We start from the raw sequence: 19,241 nt of genomic DNA, 5'->3' as shown, positions 1-19,241 counted from the left end.
TTCCCATTGTTGAAGCTGGACAGAGGGTCCTGCCTGTAGTTTAAAGCTTCTCCTATCGTTTTCACATTCTGAACCTCAGCCAGACATTTCGAGAACCATTCCAGGCTTTCAATGTTCTGCATGATGCTTTATGGGAGGGGCAATATAGTTTTTATTTAGATTTGTTTATGATGTTTCTACTGACTGGGAACATGTTGCATCACATTTCTGAGGACATGGAGAGGGTTTGGAAGGGTTCTCAAAAACCCAACATTCCACGAATAATTCTACCCTCACAGTGGAGTGATATGGGGCTTGTGACTTCCTCAAAGAACCCGTAAACCGTAAAACAGAGGACTCATTTTTGGTGAGCAAATCATCAACCCTCAACCCATGGCACCTATCATAAAGTTGCTGGTAGTCAAATTTTCGTAGCTAAGCAGGCCCAAAGATATTCCAATAACTCTATATCACAATGATGCTTTGAAAATGATTGCCAACTTTATTATCCCGACAAAGGACTTAAATGACTGCGGGGCTCATACAATCAGAATGTAAAACCAGACACGCTTCCAAAATGATCTGACAATATAAGTATTTTGTTTCCTCACAGACATCATTTGTGCCTATCGTGAAATAGTGATTTTCAGTGAACTATTTACTTTTCGGTGGGTGGACAAGATCAGCCGAAATAAAAGTGTTGCCAGCCTCCACATTCTGCTAGGCACATCATAATACACTATAGTTTACAGATGCATAAAATATGGGATTCAAACAAGCGGTATTACTGCAATAAAGTACAGAAAACGGTTTTGAATAAAATAGTCTTCTCAGACTGCCCCCAAACTCCTATAAAAGTTCAGTGACTCTAGAATTTTAGCTGAACATATGGGGGAGGCCGATTCTCCAAAGAACACTCCACCACACACCCCCGAAGGTCAGTCTTGGTACCCAGCAGCACTCAAATGGCGTTTTTTTTACATTTTCTATCTAGAGACCGCACCTATGTTAGAAATAGTAAAACAAATATATTTTCTAGTGCAAGACTACCTGAGCATGCTCCAAATCTTTCTGTTCCTATTTCGTGGACGGGTCAGAACGATTTTGCTTCAAGTAACAAAAAAGTGTATTCCATTTCTAGTGCTAAGAAATGCCAGCATTGGAAAACATTTACATTTTTTTTATTTTAATGAGACATCCGTTCTGGAAATTGAACAAGCTATTTTAATATTTCAAGAAAAAAATCTACTTCTACCAAGTGAGGGTGCTGGTTGAAGGAGAATTCATGTTTTCTTTTTTCCTGTGTGAGGGGCACTAGAAAAAGTGTTTCACTGATCCACAAGCGTCCAGCCATGCAGGGAAATAGAAATATACCTTGTATTTTGTATTCTAAGGTGAGCCTGCCCACTTGTATTACAAATGTATATTTCTATCTAGTTTGGAAGATCCTGTCAGGGCAATTAATAGCAGAAAAAAGCAATATTTCGATTGTAAGGGTACGTGCTAGTCTTAATAATAATTTTTCTGGTATGGGTGCTCCTGACTGCTAGAAACTGAAAATGTTCGTTTTTCCACTTGTAAAACGAATTCAAACTCACTTTGGAAAGTGACATGTATTTTTTTTATTTTTCTCCTGTGAACACCCATTCAGGTTGGGAATAGGAGAAAAGTTCTTTATATTTCTAAAACATATGTTTTCTATTTCCATATCAAGGGGTACTTGCACCAGGAATATGAAAAAGACATTTAATTATTCCAAGCATGAGAGCGGGCTAGAATGCATGCTACATTGCTCTGAGGGGTGCTGGCCATTCCTCAAAGTGATTGGGGATTGTTTATGTGTGGGTTTCCTATATGGGATGGTAGATTACCTTCTCCCATATGGCCTTCTGACTGCGTGAACTTTTTCCAAACTCGTTTGAGCAACCCTACATGACATCTTTTTACATGCATTGCTGAAAATTCAACAGGCCTGATTTACACAAAACACTTTTGAATGGGAAAAAGGCTTTGGAAATCAGGCTCAAGGTGTAGAATAATCTGTTGCACAGTAGAAAAGTGAGTCTTTCAGAAAGCAATGTGTAGTACATATAACTACAAGCCTAAGTACATTTTACATTCCCAGTCTCTCTAACTTTACTACTTTACTTTTCTCTTAATCGTCCATTTTTACAAATTCAACAATAATGATAGTTTTCTTTAGCATGCATATGACTACAGAATCAAATATGTTCTAGAAGATCAGTGTTAGAGGGAGGCGTGGAAGACATAAGATCAGTTAACACTCAAATGAGTGAAGGAAAAATGAATGAATAAATGGGAAAAAAAGAAATGATCATCACCTATATTATGTAATGATGTCGATAGTGGATATTTTCTAACTTGTGAAGGGGCAACATATGCATTTCTTCGGTAGAAATGTTAGGTCAATATTTTAAAAGTTGGTCAAACTGTTTTTTTTTCTTTTTTTGTGTACATTTTCTGAAAACCAGCAATTTTGAGAGGCCTGCCCATTACGTATTAAGTTCTTCTTGAAGTAATGTTCACCACTGAAAACCATAATGCAATGGAGCTCAATTACTGCCAATGCATCAAAACACATTTTATATCAAGAAGTCAATTAATATTAGATGTGTAAGAATCACCTTGTTTTCACTATTTTCTTATTTTCTTCTCTGTTTCCTTTTTTCTGTTTCATCTTTCTTCCTGACTCTTTGTGTCTCAATTGATCTCATTCTCAATTCTGCAAGTTGATGTCGTCGTGTAGATGAGGAAACCTCCGTCCCCAAGTACCACACAGGCAAAAATAATAATATAACTGCCTGTGCAGTCTTTGGGGCCACAGGTGTGGAGTACCGTCAGCCTGGAACCAGGAACGCCGGAAGAAACCCCCTGACCACTGTAAGGCAATAATGGGATTAGGTAAAGGAAGGCAATACAGTAAATGAGTGCAAAGTGCAAGGCACACAAGAAAGCTTAACCAAATACCAGTGGTCAGATACCCTGAGTGTAGTACTGGGCAGGGGTCTACAGTGGTCGACGGCGGCAGGCGACAGATGGAATATGGTAGCACTCTTGATGGAGGTTAACACCTGATTCAGCAGAGACATATGAGCAAGGCACAATGATAGGGAAATCCGTAACCAGTCCAAAACACAGTCCTTGATGAGAAGCCAAACAGTAACGTAAATAGCAAGGGATGATCCAAGAGCAAGTCTGGGTGAAAAAAGCCAAGTTCGTAGTTCCAGGTAAGATCAATAAAGCAGAGGTACCAAGGAGAAGCAAGAGCGGGTCCGTGAAGCAGTCCATGGTCAATGGAATCCAGAAGAAGCAAGAACAAGGTAAACGCTCAACGAAACCTGCCGTAAGCAGCTTTGAAGCATTGTGTGATTATTCAAGCATTTCTTTTGAAAGGCAAGGATGGTCTCGTGATCGCGTCATGTGGCGTACGTTCCGTGTCGTTTGTTACTTTAGAATGGAGAACGCTTCCTGATCACGTGACATGTGCTCCACGTCTTGTGCAACCATCCGAGCCCATTACTTCCTGGTCACGTGTTGCTTAGAGCGACAAGCCCCCAAGCTAGGCCGATAAGCATGGCGCAGCGTGGAAAGCCGCCATGGCAACCGCCATTGGAGGTAAGGAGCTCAACTCGGCCATAGGTCCCTCTTGTGTTTGTTGTGCCGCCAGGAGTTGTAGCCCAACCGCCATCGGTAGATACATGTAGGCACGCGGGAAAGAAGGGAAGGGCTGTTTGTATGGCGTTGTGTGACCGGGGACATGACAGTTGATCCTACAAACAAATTTGTATGTTGTCCAAAGTTATCACTTGTCACTCCAACACATGCTGTATGGTGGTTTCAAGACTAGACTATTGTAATGTTCAAAAACATCTAGAAAGTAAATCATAAACCAAATGTAATTGGTTCGAAAGGAAGTTGAAAAACTAGTGGTAAGCCCCAAACCATCACATTGGCAGTGAAGAAATTGCAATGATGGCTCCTGCAGGATTCCCCACAATGTATTCAGGATCTGATCCGTGAACTAGATCTGGATTTTTTATGCATTTGCACCCAGGGTCCGTGGAAGACACATTGACCTAACAGGTGGCTGTAACAGTGGGCGAGAACATACATTCTAATTTTTTATTTTTATGTTATTTATCTGGGGAGACAACATAGAGCCCACTCCAATCTAAACTGTATCTAGCGGCAGAGGCTTCTGTCTAAGAAAAAAGCATTCTTCGAAATAACAGGACTTATTGTTTTTCTCTTGTCCTAATACATTGAAGGAGGTTTCCAGGGTTGTATTGAACTGCAAACACCTACTTCACTTGCGTGCACCTGCAAGCTCTCCAAAATCGTGTACACAATATATCCTCCTGTGTCAACACAAGTACTAATATTAAGACAAAGTTGTCTTTAGGAGCACCTGCTGGTGATCCGGAAATGACGGGAGGATGTATAAGATGCAAGTCGATTGCCTTGGGAACATGAAACCAGTGAAACATGGATTAGACCTCCATTCCAATGCTTGAAAGCTGGAGGAGTCCTAGATGAATTAAATAAATCCTCATGCCATCATGCCGACATACGGCACAATGGTAGGGAAGAAACCTGTGGTCGTAACACTTGATCAGTGTCCTATTTCAAAGCTTTCTTTAATCAGGGATAATTGTGGAAAGTCAAAATTAAAAAGCCCTCCTTGAAGCCAACAGATCTTGTAACTATCAGCCAGTCTCTCAGCTTTTGTACAGCAATACAATTCTGAAGGCAATTATTACCTCCGAAATAAAGACATTCATCAAAAGACTCTGGATTTCTCTGCCAGGCCTTAGGCCAGGTCACTGCCCAGAATCAGTTTCTTTTGTAGCAGTAGATGGCATGAGAAGGATGGTTGATGGCAGCAATGCCAGGGCATTCAAACAGCCTTTCACACTGTTAACCAACCCATCCTTCTGTGTCTGATCTTTTGGCTAGATATAAAAGGCCAATCCTTGGCCTGGCTGAATTCCTTCTTTGAGTCCGCACCATCCCGAATCTCCTGTGGCATTCCACGTTTTGTCTCCTAATTCTGCTTTTATTAACTTTGTATTTGAAGCCACTGATGGAACTAAGCCACTCTCATGGTCTTCGTGCATGAGATTAGGAGACACCTTGGCTGTCATACTAGGTAGGCTTTGTACTGTTATGGAAGAAGTGGAGAGTTGTATGACAAATAACAGACTGCAATTTGAACCTTCAAAGATCGAGGTCCTGCTTTTGGGTCAGGTACACCCCCATTGTTAGCAGCATATCGTACCCTAATCTAGGGACTGTGTTTTAAGACCCCTACACATAACCATTACCTAAGGTGCAATGCTTTTACAGTAGGTCAGGCCTTAGCTTTCCACCATCAGAACGGCACAGTTACCTGTTCTTGCTTTTTCTCTCACTGTGGCTCTTCGAACATTCGTGAACACCTTCACTTGTCCACACAAGGTTTATCTTACCACTGCCCCAATTTCAAGTCAGCTAGACAACTATGAGGATCTACACGAGAGTCTTCACGAGCCATCTATATACCGATTCACGTCAACACACGCCAGCTCTACATTTAGAAGTGTGTCTCACTGAACGTCAGTAGGACAGAACAAGGAAAGAAGCGATACAGTGAGCTCAGATATCACTGCACACATGTTCCTGTAAACAAGATAAGATAGGCAGCAGTCCAGATTTCTATACACAGGCATTGCCATCATATGCCTGATACAACCGCCTTCACTTGCTATAATCACACATGTAATATTTACTGGGCCTTTGCAAAACATGCCTGTGAACAATGAGTCTTTTCTTAGCACAAAGTGACGTACACCAAGGTGCTCTTAGAGAGAGAGAGAGAGAGAGACATAGAGAGGAGGTAAAGGTGGGGCTTGAGAGGAGACAGCATGTCAGACGGCAGACTACAAATGGAAATGGTGTCAGTAGGTAAGGCAAAGCACATGTGTGTTTAGATTAGGTAAGGTGCAGAGAGAGAGAAAGAGAGAGAGAGAGAGAGAGAGAGAGAGAGAGAGAGAGAGAGAGAGAGTTCTATTGTAACGAAGGCAAGCCCTGTGCACTCTGATGTGTTTTTCTTTCAAACCTTGCTATGGTGAGAGTAGACATCTGGGGGACTGGTGTTCTTGTGCACTGGTACCTCTTGAGTAATGCTTTAATAATGGGAAGGTGTTGCATAAGAACACTCCTCTACCAAATGCTGACATGAATGATCTTTATCTCAGCACAGAAGCTACACAATATTGCACTCAGCTGAGCTCACTGCACTGTCCCAAGGTTACTCCAAACTCCAAAACGCACCATGCCTCATTCAGGAAAGAGGACCCATAACAGTACATTTATGGGAATGAATTGCCCCTAATACCCGAGCTAATAGTTATGGAGGTGCATAAAAAGGTCTGGGAGCCCCTTTTCCAAGAATGAACAAGGCCATATAACCTGTTCTATGGCTAGGTTCCCTCTCTGGAGGGTCTACAACCACGTGTTAGTCTACTGTACCTTTCACAAAGGAGAAATATCAATTTGCATATCAGTCTGCTCCCACCCACCTGGGCAGTCCAGTGCTGAAATGCTAGGCAATTATCCTCTGAACAAGAGTGCCAACAGCAACCCCAGACACATGTTTCAGTCTTGTTGGGCCTCCTCAGTGAGATGAATCTGTGCCTCTCTAAGCACAGTAAGAAAGGCTCCACATCTGGATATCCCTGGGAAACTTATTGTAAAACGCCAAGTCCCTAAACATTCATACAAAGGTTTGGGAGCCTCTCTCCTGAGGACAAAAATGAACAAATAACCTGTTCTATGGGTAGTTACACACTCAGGACGGTCTACATTGTAATGAAATATAATCTAATTGTAATTTGTATAGCGCCTTTTCCCAGTGGTATTGTCTCAAAGTACTGTAGATTGAATGCCCTTGGGGAACTGAAGTCCAGGTATGAGAAATTCTTCAGAGGAGTATAGAATGCAGGTGTGCATTTTAGCCAATACAAAAGTAGGTAGGGATGGGCTAGTCCCTGCTAGCCACCCATGTCAAATCATTATGTGTGCAGATAGATCACATTTGTTCATGGAGGATAGATGCATTCTTTTGGGAGGGGTGTTGTGCAATGTGTCTTAGACTAGTGTATGCTAGCAGATGTATGTAGATGGGGGACCATGCCTTTGGCTATCTTCCATAAGCATTCAATGTGATACATACCCATGTTTCCTGGCTGCTTTCTTGCTTTCATAGATGGAGCTGAATTTAAGGGGGGGGGGGTGGAATTCAAATCACAGCTAAATTCTACACATTGGCTATATTGAAAATATAGCTGAATAAACTTTGTGGCTATACTCGGAAATGCTAATAAATACAATAGTGGCACAGTGGCTATACTCGGAATCTAGCTAAATATAATCCAGTGGCTAAACTCAAAATGCAGCTAAATATAACACAGGGCTACACTCAAAAGCTATACTCGAAAGCAACTGCACAACCCAGTGGTTAAACTCAAATGCAGCTGGGTATAACACAGGGATATACTCAAAAGCAGCCAAATAGCCCAATGGCTAAGCTCAATATACAGCGATGTATAACACAGGGCTATACACAAAAACAACTAAATCTAGGCATAACACACCGTTACACTGAAAAGCTCCTAAATTTAACAGTGGCTGCACTCAAAATGCAGCTAAATATAACATAGTGCATATGCTGGAAAAGAGGGCAGCTAGATGTAACATAGTGGTAATAGTAATAATGAAGCTTCAAATGCCACAGTGACTATCCTCCAAAATGCAGCTAGGTATAGGACCTTAAGAAATGTGGCTAAATATAACAGTGGGTATACTGAAGGAAAGATTAACAATATGGCTTTACGCAAAGGCAGCAATGCTGGATTCTACACAGTGGCAAAAAAAGCAGCTAAATATGATACATGAAGCTATATCTGACACAGTGGCTATACTACAAATGCAGCTCATTAAGAGACAGTTGTTATACTAAAAAATAAGATAAATATAAAGCAGTGGCCATACTCCAAAATGCAGCTATATAAATATGTATATATCACACAGTGATTATACTAAAGAAATACAGCTATATATGAAGCAGTATAAAACAAGAGTACCGACAGCAACTCCATACACATGGTTTGGCCTTGTTGGATCACCTCAGTGAGGTGAAGCTGTGCCTTTCTAAGCACAGTGAGCAAAGGGTCCACACTTGGACTAGTCTGGGTAACATAGGGTGAAATCCCCTAAACATTCATACACAGGTCTCGGAGCCCCTCTATGAAGAACAAACAGAGGCAAATACTATATTTTGGGACCAGACTGATATGCAAATGGATATTTCTTCTCTGTGAAGGGGGCAGTGAGCTAAAATGTGGTTGTAGAACCTGGTGAGTGGAAGAAATTACATAGAACACGGTATTTGACTCCATGCGTGTTCTCAGTAGAGGGGCTCCCACAAAATTGTTTAACTAATAGTAATGGAGGACTTTATGACAGATCTGGCAGTTACACACTTATTAGACTCACTTCAGGATCTTGGCCTGATGATATTTGTTAATGATCATACACATTAAGCCGGATATATCTTAGATCAAATATTCATGTGATACCCAGAATTACATATAGAAGACCCTCTTTCTTCTTCTTGGATCAAACACCTAGGTACCCCTTTTTTAATTCCCACCTCTCAACCCAAGCTGACGAAGATCCAAGCAGTGTCTTATATTCTCTCTCAATGCTGGAATCAAATAATGAAATAATCCTTAGCAGAACTCTTATCTATCAGTCCTCCCATTCAGACTCTAAATGACCCTAATAATCTAAATGAGATTATCAGAGCTTTCGACCATCATACATTTATACCCCAGAGATCTCGCCCCATTAACTGCAACTAAAACAAGGCTGAAGCAGAAGCAACAAAAATAAGGGTTCACACATGAACTTAGCCACCTGTGTTGCGAAGTCATAGAGCAACACTACAACTGAGTGGCTTATATGGAGCTAAAGCAACACTGACTCTTTTACAAAAAGGAAATAGTGCCTGCAAAAAAAAACTTCTATGGCCAGAAGATGTAATGTTTCCCAAACTCACCAAAGGAGTTATTTATAATGGTGAACGAGATATGAAATATCCCAGAGACGAATGATATAGTACCATATCAATCATTGAATGAGCAGCTAGCTCATCGCTGTGTACAAATAATGTATAAAATCAGGAAAGATTTAAGCAGAATAATCCCCAAATCAGGTCTGATTAAGAAATCATTGGATCGGGATCCACCAATACCCAAATGTGGATTCTACTCTTTCATCACACTAGATCAGGGCACCCTTCTACATCCACTATCAACTGCTTAAAGCTTGGTATCCTTGCTAGATGTACTTCCACCGAAAATAGCCTCCATTCTTTCAAGATGATTTTCTATACTTAATAAATTTTCTTCACCCACTGGAACTTTTCCATAAACATGGACACTTTCAGTGATTAAACCTCTCCTCAAGAAGCCCTTATTAGGCCCCATGGATCTAGGACATTTTCGTCCTATCTCCTGAATCCCTTTCCTGACAACACAGTTAGAACAAGTAGTAGTCCCCCAAATTCAAGCTTTTGTAGAAGAATTAACCATTTTGGATGGTGCCAAATTTGGTTTTTGACCCTCATGTAGTATCAAATTAATTACCACAGCAACTTTAGACCATTAAAGAGAAGAGGTTTACAAAGGTGACTCTGGAGTATTGAAATTACTGGATTTGTCAGTTACGTTTGACACCACCGACCACCAAGTTCTTGCTCTTCCAAGCCTTTAAGTTCTTGCACTCCTTTCTAACAGACCACTTACAACAGGTCCGTCTGGCTCCTTTTCTTCCCAACTTTCTCTTTTAACATTTATCTTCATGCCTTAGCAGACATAATTCATCGTTTGACTTTGTCTTCTGGAATTACTCTGATGATACTGAGCTCCTAGTAGATCTTCATCAGGTTGACGACACCCTATAATGCCCAGAACCGAAACAGGGAATAAAAAACCTGAGCAATTTTCTGGACCAAAATGTATCACTAAAAAGCCATGTTGCTGCAGGTATCAAACCAAGCTTCTTCATTATCAGGAATATTAAATATCTACTTCCCCTTCTGCCCTTTATGCATCAGATAATGGCCATGAACTTGTATGTTGCCTCATGACTGGACTTTAATAACAGTATTCTTGTAGGCATGCCTAACTCCTTAGTGCAACGATTTCAAAGAACCCAGAACACTACTGCTAGAACATTGTTGAAACTGAGAAAACAAGATTGCATTACTCTGGCCATAATACCTTTACATTGGTTCCCAGTGTGAAAGCAAATGATCTTTTAAAGTATGTACCTTGTGTTCACAATCCTACAACTGCCAAACACTTCTCTCTTCTCGAATAAACATAGGCTTTACACTCCAATTTGTCCCCTAAGATCAAACCTGGAAGGATGGATAAGCATCCCTTACTGTTGGAAAGAAAGAAAAGGTGGTACTTTTATAGTACAGGCATCAAAGCAGTGGAACTGCCTTCCACCATCATTATGTAGAGAGTCCAACTTACTTACATTCCGGAAGCACTTAAAAATGCTTATGTTAACCTTCCTTTAGTATCAACACAAAGAATGGGCTCTCATAATGTCATCCTTCTTATAGCGCCATGATTCTCGAAACCACCATAACATAATGTAACATAGCCTCTGCTACTACAAGATCCCTTAAAGAAGCATGAACACTAGAATGCACTGTATCACACTGAACAGATTGAATGGCAATCTACATGTCCCTTAAGACATTTTCCTCACATGGCAACACTGAGGCACTGATAAGGTTGTGTGTTCGCTCCCTCCCACCCCTGCTTCAAAGCCCACCATATACTTGGTTGAGTTTTGGTTGTGAGAGATTGGGCTTATGGAAGGATATGGAAGGATAAATAGGAGCTGAATAACCCTGGCAGGCCAAGAGGATATCCTGGCCATTGAGTAGTCCAACAGCTGAGTATAACTCCTTGCTTTCCCATCTAGTCACAGATATACCAACATGCAGCATGTCATTCAGTAGACGCCATCCGGTATTTACTGTCCACCCACATGGTGACCTAATACAACATAAATTAGGCACGGCACAGAGCAAAGGAACATGCATCTTTAATGTATACAGTTCCTCCATTAACTGACTTGTCACTTCCTTTCCCCTCCCTGTCCACCCGCCCGCACTCCGTGCCCACAGGCTCCCTCCCTGATCACATGGCTCCCATAACGACTTCACTTGGGAAATCACAACCTCTCCCTTTTTAAAACAAATTGTCAGTTCTCAGTCCATTTCCTCAATTAGGCTATGTGGCCTATTTCCTGCCCTCTGAGGCCTGCCAGGGCCACTCACCTGGTCTCGGTTGGGACCCAGACCTTCAGGGGAGGCAGCCAGCTCTTCACTTGAGTCTCCCCCATCACCTTTGTATGGGGCATCCCACAACTCTGGATCCAAACCCTCTTCTCATGATTTTCACATGATGATCCCTGGCAACCTTTTGAAATGCAAAGGGTTTCAAGTCACATTTCTTCTTCTGCAGTGATGAGGTACTCCTTTATGTTGGTAACTTGCAGTGGAGCACTGTTGAAAGCTCCCGTGTGTTTGTCATACTATCACAATGTCACCTGGCAGTAGGTCATTTTCACAGGCCTTACATGTGGTATCAGCACATCTCTTCATGTTCTCGTTGCCCTGCTTATCCTGCTCACACATTTCCCAATCTCCTGCCTTGGCTTCTTCCGGGACGTGACATCAGCTAGCTTTGTCCAGATATTGCAGCCAAACACGACCTCCAATGCTGCTTTGCCTGTGGTGCTGTGAGGGGTGTTTCTGATAATTTTGCAGTAGTTAATAGAGTATCTTCTCAACTGGCTCTCCAGTCAGATGGGCATTCTGAAAGTTTTGCTTAATGTTGCTCATGAAACGTTTCGCCATTCCATTGGCTTGTGACCACAAAGGTGTGATATGCCTGTGCTTGAACTCCATGTATGCAGTGAATGTCCTGAGGTTTTGCCCTGTGAAAGGGGGCCCATTATCTGATTTGACCTATCCAGCGCTGGTATGGTGTAATATTCAGCTGCCAAGCTCACCAGTTGTAGGTGTGGGAATTTTTATCTAACATCATTGAAAAACATTAAAAACCCAAATTCAAGACCATGGCAGAAAATCGAAAGCAAGATCTGGAAGAAGGTCTTGGGCCTGCCAAACGGTACTTCGATGGTAGGTCTAAGGTTTGAGTTGGGTCAAAGATCATTGAAGTCCTCATTAGACTGGAAATTGCTCTCCCTTTACAGATCAATCACTATATCCTTGAGGAATTCATTAAATGAGGACCTACTGGTCCACCTCCAAATGGCTCATTCGTTGGTGTTACAAGATTTAAGCAGGTTGGCACAGGAGATCCGCACAGGTTGTAGCAGTGAGGAAGATGCATTATTAATAAACCCAATGAAGGTAAGGAAGGTATTAGCAACAGCAGATTGGGTCAGGACAATTGACCAAATGCGGTCCTGCTCTGCAGCAGTGTCCCTTTCAAAGTACGACAAGAAACTGGGATATCTTCCAAGATATTTGTTAACATTTCCAGACACCAAAATGAGACACAACTTCCTCAGAGTCCGGCTGAATTTGGTCCATGTGGGATCAGTTCTTGCGTGTCGGGGCTGCGGAGAGGGTTTTTCATCGGGGTGCCCAGATTGCAACAATCGAAAAAAGCAGCCAATCGAACATCTGCTAAGGTATTGTGGGGGGACATGGGACGCCAGAGAAAAATATCTAGGGCCCTTCACTGTCTCTATAGATAGGCTATCCTCTGAGATGTTTTGGGAGAGAATGATCGCAGGTCCCAAAACTTCCTTAACAATTAACGTTATGAGAGTATTACAACAGATCGGGTTCATTCTGCCAAAATACTGTTAAAGAACTGTTGATTTTTTGACATACTTCAGCCGGTACGACGTCCTTTCATCGCCTGCATTTTCATCCCATGGCATTTTAACGTGCATATTACAACAAATATGCTCATAAACTTTGTTAGGGGGGGTGGGAAAGGGCAGATAAGGGTTTGGGCGAGTAGGCAATAGCCAAAAATAAGTGTGGGAGGGTGGTTTGGGGGGTAACCACCCCCCCCAAAAAAATGATGAGCATTTTCGTTGGAATGTACAAGTTAAAATGACAGGGAATGAAATTGCAGACAATGAAATGACATGGAACCCTTCAGCCAATAGGAAGTGAACGATTTTTTTTAATGTTTGATTTGAAAATAGCTTTCCTACTTCCTCCTTCTTTCTTTTTTCGCTGTTTTTTCTTTGTTTTTTTTTCTTTTTATTTCTTTCTTTTTGTATTTTAAATGTTTTTAAATTTTAATAGTTTGTAAAATGTTTATATGAATTTTGATTTGATTTGAAGTTTTGAATTCTGATAAGTAGATGTGAGATATGTGTTTTTGTGAAAAAACAAAATTTGGTTGTATCCCAATAAAAAAAAGACCATATGTACAGCCAAACTCCACTTCTAAACCAACAATCATGTCTTAAGCCTTTCTGTGGCACAGAAACTGCAATTATGGCGCTAGTTCATGATTCCCACAGGATCAGATACTCTGAAAACCTATTTCTGCAGTCCATTTTAATTTCTAAGCTTCCTTTAATCCTTTAGACCACAATGTTCTTCTGTCTATGCTCTCCTGCCAAATGGGATCAATAGAATAGTTCTACAACTGTATTCATCCTTATTTTCAATCAGACACCAATGTGTCCTAATGGAATCTTCAGGATCCCCCATTCTCCAAGAAACCTGTGGAGTTCCCCATGATTCTATTTTCTCTCCAGTGATCTTAAATCTATATAATAAAATCTCTCAGAACACTACTATCCAACCAAAACAATTCTGTCCAACAATAAAATTGCCCATGACAGATGACACTGAATTGTTTCCTCACATTGGCATCAACTATTGACATTTAAAACTTTGAAGTGTGACAAAATATATTTAAGCAATGACTATACTTAGTCTACTTGAAACTAATAAAAAAAACACATTATTGATACTGCTCATTGGCAGCTCTTCTCATAAAGTAATTCAGGACTAACTCAACAACAAAGCCTTGGAATGCTTCACAACCATGCGTTCATAACGTGCAAGGTTCTTGGGTTTTCATTTTGATGCTAACCTTTCATTTAGAGAGCATGACTAAAAGAAATACCAAATGTCTTGATTCTCTTAGTCTCTCCAATAAATCAGACAATGTATAATGCCTACAAGCGTTCATACAATTGTCAAGCTATGTTCCTCTCTCACACTACTAATGAAAAACACTACTGATTTCTCTTCCTGATGCCACCATTGAGAGGGGTCATGTGTTCTGGACACCCTGCCCAAATTAATTGATGCTGTGTGCCCAGCACACACTGGTCCCTGCACAATTCCACCTGCCCATCATGCCATTCAACAGCTACTTCCATCTGTTTCCATGAAAGTGGGGGTGTGCTCAATCCACATTTCAATGTCTTTGACAGCGGCTCACCCGACATTATGTATCTTTCACAGGGGCACCCTAATGCTGCCCTGGATTTTTCATTCACACTCCGGTCATGCTTCCATCCCCTCCCCCTCTCCATTACTTGAAGCAACTCCTCTCCTTTTACACAACTAACTTTACGACCCACAAAATAATTTAATGTCGACAGGAGGTTGCAGAATAGTGAGCCATACCCGCCACCATTTCACCTAAGGCACTCTTCCATGTTCATTGATTTGATGTATTGCTGTAAAGAATGAACATTCATCTCAATACAATATTAAAATCCTGGAGCAAGAATTAAAAAATACAAAAAGGACAAAGGCTTAAAACATAAGCAATATTATCGAACCATGACAAAAGAGTGGAAAGAAGTTCTGAAGTTTATCCTCGCGGAAACAGATACCACCATTAACGGTCGGAGACTTATCTGAAAACATAATTGCTCTTCAGTGAAGAAAGAACTGGCTGGAAACCACCTACCACAGAAACTCTCAAAGGGAGGCAGTGGACGTCAAGATTGAAAAACGGCTAGCCATGCCCATGATATAGCACATACCAGCAAAATGTGAACCCGGGCCTTCACTCTGCCCAACTGCCTTTTGCAGTCTCCAGCTGAGGTTTTCCATTGCTGCTCATGTGCAGAGACGTTAAGCTGATTCCTATACACAGTCTAGCTGAAGACAGTAGCACAGCTATTGGGAGAGGGGTGCAGAAGAGAGAGTCCGAGGGGTGGCATGGACATCTGAAGTTGTAGTGCACTGGGGAGAGCAACACTGACTACAGACGGAGAGAGACTAGCCACAAAGTGTAAATAGGTCTCAGTGATATACACGATACAGCACTTCTGGAAAAGGGAGGAAAATAACCACTCTTTCCAGTGACAGGATACCAGTTTCCAGCTTACACACAAGCTGTTCTGTCAATCAATAGTTATTTTCCAAATGAAAGGCGGATGTAAGCAACGCAGAGAGCACCCTGCATGGCAGAAACCCCTGACCTGGGTCTCATCTGGGATCACAAACATGCGAGATCTGCATTGCTGTGTGTGCCGCTTAAGCCCCTACTGGCATAAAGGTACTCCTGACAGTTTTAATGGGACACTTTGCTTAGCTCTGCAAGCAAACTCCAGTGCATTCTCAACCAGCATCTAGCTGGTGCCAGCTGTGCAGCAAAATACTGGTTCACTGGCTATACTGACAGCATACAACTTACTACAGCCTCTCCCGCTCAGCTGAACTTGTCAGTTTATGGGAGCATCATGGCAGGGTGCTGCCTGTCACCTTCACTGAGAATGCCCGCACATCACAGGCATGAAGACCCCACCTCCCCTCTTCCTCTGTTTTGCCTTATATCTGTCATTTATTATTTTATTAGTGTATATAGGTTATACAACGTTTTACACAAGAACATATTTAAAATACCAATTACAATTACAAAAAAAATTACAATCAATAAATTAATCAGTAATAACAAAGTCAGATTAAATTGATCACACTAAAACATGAGTTAAACATTTCAATATCACAATGTTAAAATTCTGGACCAGAACAACTCTGAATTTAAGAAAAATGAATGTGATACAAATCTACCAAATATGTCGATTCGGACATCTTGAAGCTCATTACAGCCAATGAGTAAATTATGGAGCATTTCTTCTACACAATGTCTACATCCTCTATTTAGGCTCTGGCTTTTGGCTAAAGCTCCTGAAATCTCTCTAGTGGGCATTGTGGTTTAGTTTAAACCTCAGCCTATCCCCTCTGTGGGATCTGGAGGGGTGCTTTTGCAAATAGGATGGTAAAACATTAAATGATAAAACAAGTGGTAAGTCATGGCCATCGCACGGTTTTCTGTCCAGTCCTGTTCAAAAAGTGTCTTTATCACCCTTTGAGGGTTAACCATGAGATCCTCTACTGAGATCTGATGAGAGCTCAAAATAAGGATGGCCTGCTTGCTCCGACAGATTAATGCCTTGCACAGATCATTATTATTCATGTCCTCCTTGAGAGTAACAAATAAACTGTTCTCTGGACGAGGAAGAAGTTTCCTGAACAAGTGAAGTAGTTTCCAGTTTGCACAAACCCACAGGGAAAGCAGTCCCAAATTGTGTCTCACAATCGGGAGACAGTGATTCCCTGCAGCAGGGAGCAAACGTTTCTCCATAGTGAAGCCTCAACCCTGTCCCCATTGGAGGGCAACCATCCTGTTTTGACACCAAATGGCAGGCGAGGAATAACTTTCTGAAGGTAATACTTTAGGATTGGCAAGAAAGAGAAACGTCCAAATCTCCTATCGATTAGCCGTAATTCATAGGCACTCACACAGACATGATTTCTCAAGTTATTCCCCTGCTGCAATGTATTCTGCTTGACGTATACCACAAGGTGTTTAAAGCTGAATACTAACTCCAAGCGCGTCTGATTCAGAGTTTTCTTTTGTACGCTTGGTGTAGTTTAGAGTTTTTATTTTACATTTCTTTGATTTTAGATTAAAATCTAAAGTCAAAAAGTATGCATTGATTGTGGTAAGGGCTTGTTGGAGTCTAATATGTGTCGAATCAACAAGGACGATATCGTCCACTTAAGCTTAATAGTTTACAGCCAAACTACCCAATTTCGGAGGATTGTGGGTTTACTCGTTAAGGCTTCACCAAGGTCACTAATATACACGTTAAACAGAAACGTAGCAAGCATGCAACCCTGGCGAAGCCCAGGATGAGTATGTATCCATTTAGTAGTATTACCTGCATGGTCAAGGCGTATTTTTATCTTAGTCTTTATGTGCAAGCCTGTCAGAATGCTGAGTTAATATCTTTAGTTTGTCTCAAGGGATTGCTCTATTTATGCAGTCAAAAGCCTGACTGATGTCTAAAAATGCACAATAAATGGGTTGCTTTTGGCACTGACCCTGGGTCTGTAAAAAGTGAATTAGTAAACAATTCAAAGCAGTACCCGTTCCACCCTGGAATCTTGATTGGTTTACATCCAAGCACCCCTTGCCCCTTGCCCAACTTTAGAGTTCCTGCAGGATTAAATTACCATATCGGTCGGCAGTATTTGGGCAACATTCTGTCACCATTCTTTTAAATTAAAATAATCAAAGCACCCATCCAAGAAAGGGGTAAAGAATTTAGTCAAAGGATCGTAGTGAATAGTCCCCATAAAAGTGCACATCCCAGAGGTACGCTGAGTTTCAAAGAAGCATTTGCTAAACAATATCCAGTACTGGAGCCCTGGATGCCTTACTTTTAATAATACAGGCCTGCACCAAAGACAAGTCCACCCGCATGTGACCTTTCCAGTTTACCTCGCAATGGGGAAGCCTTGTATTAGTGCCAACCATCGAGTATAATTTGGAAAAGTGAGCTTCCCAAATTGAGGATGCAATAGGTTGCATCTGAAGCAAACTTTGCGGTTCTGACACCTTAACATGCCTCCAAAACGAGACTCAATCTTGTTTACTAACTGCATAAAGCATGGCTTCCGCAGCGAGAGCATACAGATTGACACAGCAACTTTTGAGGCCGTTTGTATAAGCTTGCTTCAGAGAGTTTACTTATTTTTTAAGTTTGCATCCAATTTGTTGAGATCTCTAATCGATTTATGCAGGAGATGCTTCCTTCCAAGAACCCCTTCATCGAAACTGTGCTTGTGTGTTTTATGCCTATGAGTAGTCGAACTGTCTAAAGCAACTATTATCAGTCCCTTCAGTAGGCCCTGCACCACATGTTCATAGGCTAGGGGGTCCAATAGTGCATCCTTTGAGGATATGTCGGCACCCAGGACAACAGTATTAGATCTAGTTGCAGTCCCACGTTTCCACACTGGTACATGATTTCCTGGATTAACTTCTACACATAAACTCCTAGGATTTTCAAAATGTTTCAAAGGATCAAGTTCCAATTTTAAAACAAGCAATCACTTTTTAGTGATTGTAAATTTAGTGAGTGTAAAACTTTAAAATCTGCACATACAAAATTCAAATCATGAGAGAGTAAAATATAGTCATGGGTGGATTGGGTGAAATTGTTACACCAGGTAAAGTGTGGCGAATTATCATCACCATCATTTTAATTTAGAAGGGAAAGCCCCCCAGCTCCTTGCTGTTTCTTCAAATAGTAGACACCTCTCTTTGGCTAACACAGATACTCCAATTCACTCATTAGACAAATAGTGCTGTGGGTCCAAGCATTCAAAGTTAAAGACTCCAAAAATAATAACAATTGATGTGTCTTCGATCCTGACCTTTAACAGCAAGTTAGAAAAACACTCCGGGAAACCTGATTGTTTTACACTATTCGGGTTAAAATACACATTACAAATGTAGGATAAACACTTTGAACCCAAGGAACTATTTATCTATGGCAATTTAATCAAATGGATATCCTCTCTCCTGGAGTGACCACTTTCTCTTTTCCTATCATATCTCTCTCTTTCTCTACCCCTCAGGCCAAGCCAACTCCAGCTCTGCCACTCACCTTTTCTGCCATCGGACCCATGAAGTGTGTGTCCGTTGAGGCCTTTGCTTCCACTTTCTCTCCTCCTTCTGCACTTTTGGCTGACTCACACCCTGACACACCTCTTTCTAACCTTCAATGTTCTATCTCTGATGCTCTTTATGTACTTGACCCTCCCATGAGGATCCGCTTGAAGCCCAAATCGTACGACT

This window comes from Ambystoma mexicanum, chromosome 1q (genome assembly GCF_040938575.1).
Source record: "Ambystoma mexicanum isolate Mex_15411 chromosome 1q, UKY_AmexF1_1, whole genome shotgun sequence".
In the NCBI taxonomy this organism is placed as follows: domain Eukaryota; kingdom Metazoa; phylum Chordata; class Amphibia; order Caudata; family Ambystomatidae; genus Ambystoma; species Ambystoma mexicanum.
This window is presented reverse-complemented; position numbering follows the sequence as displayed.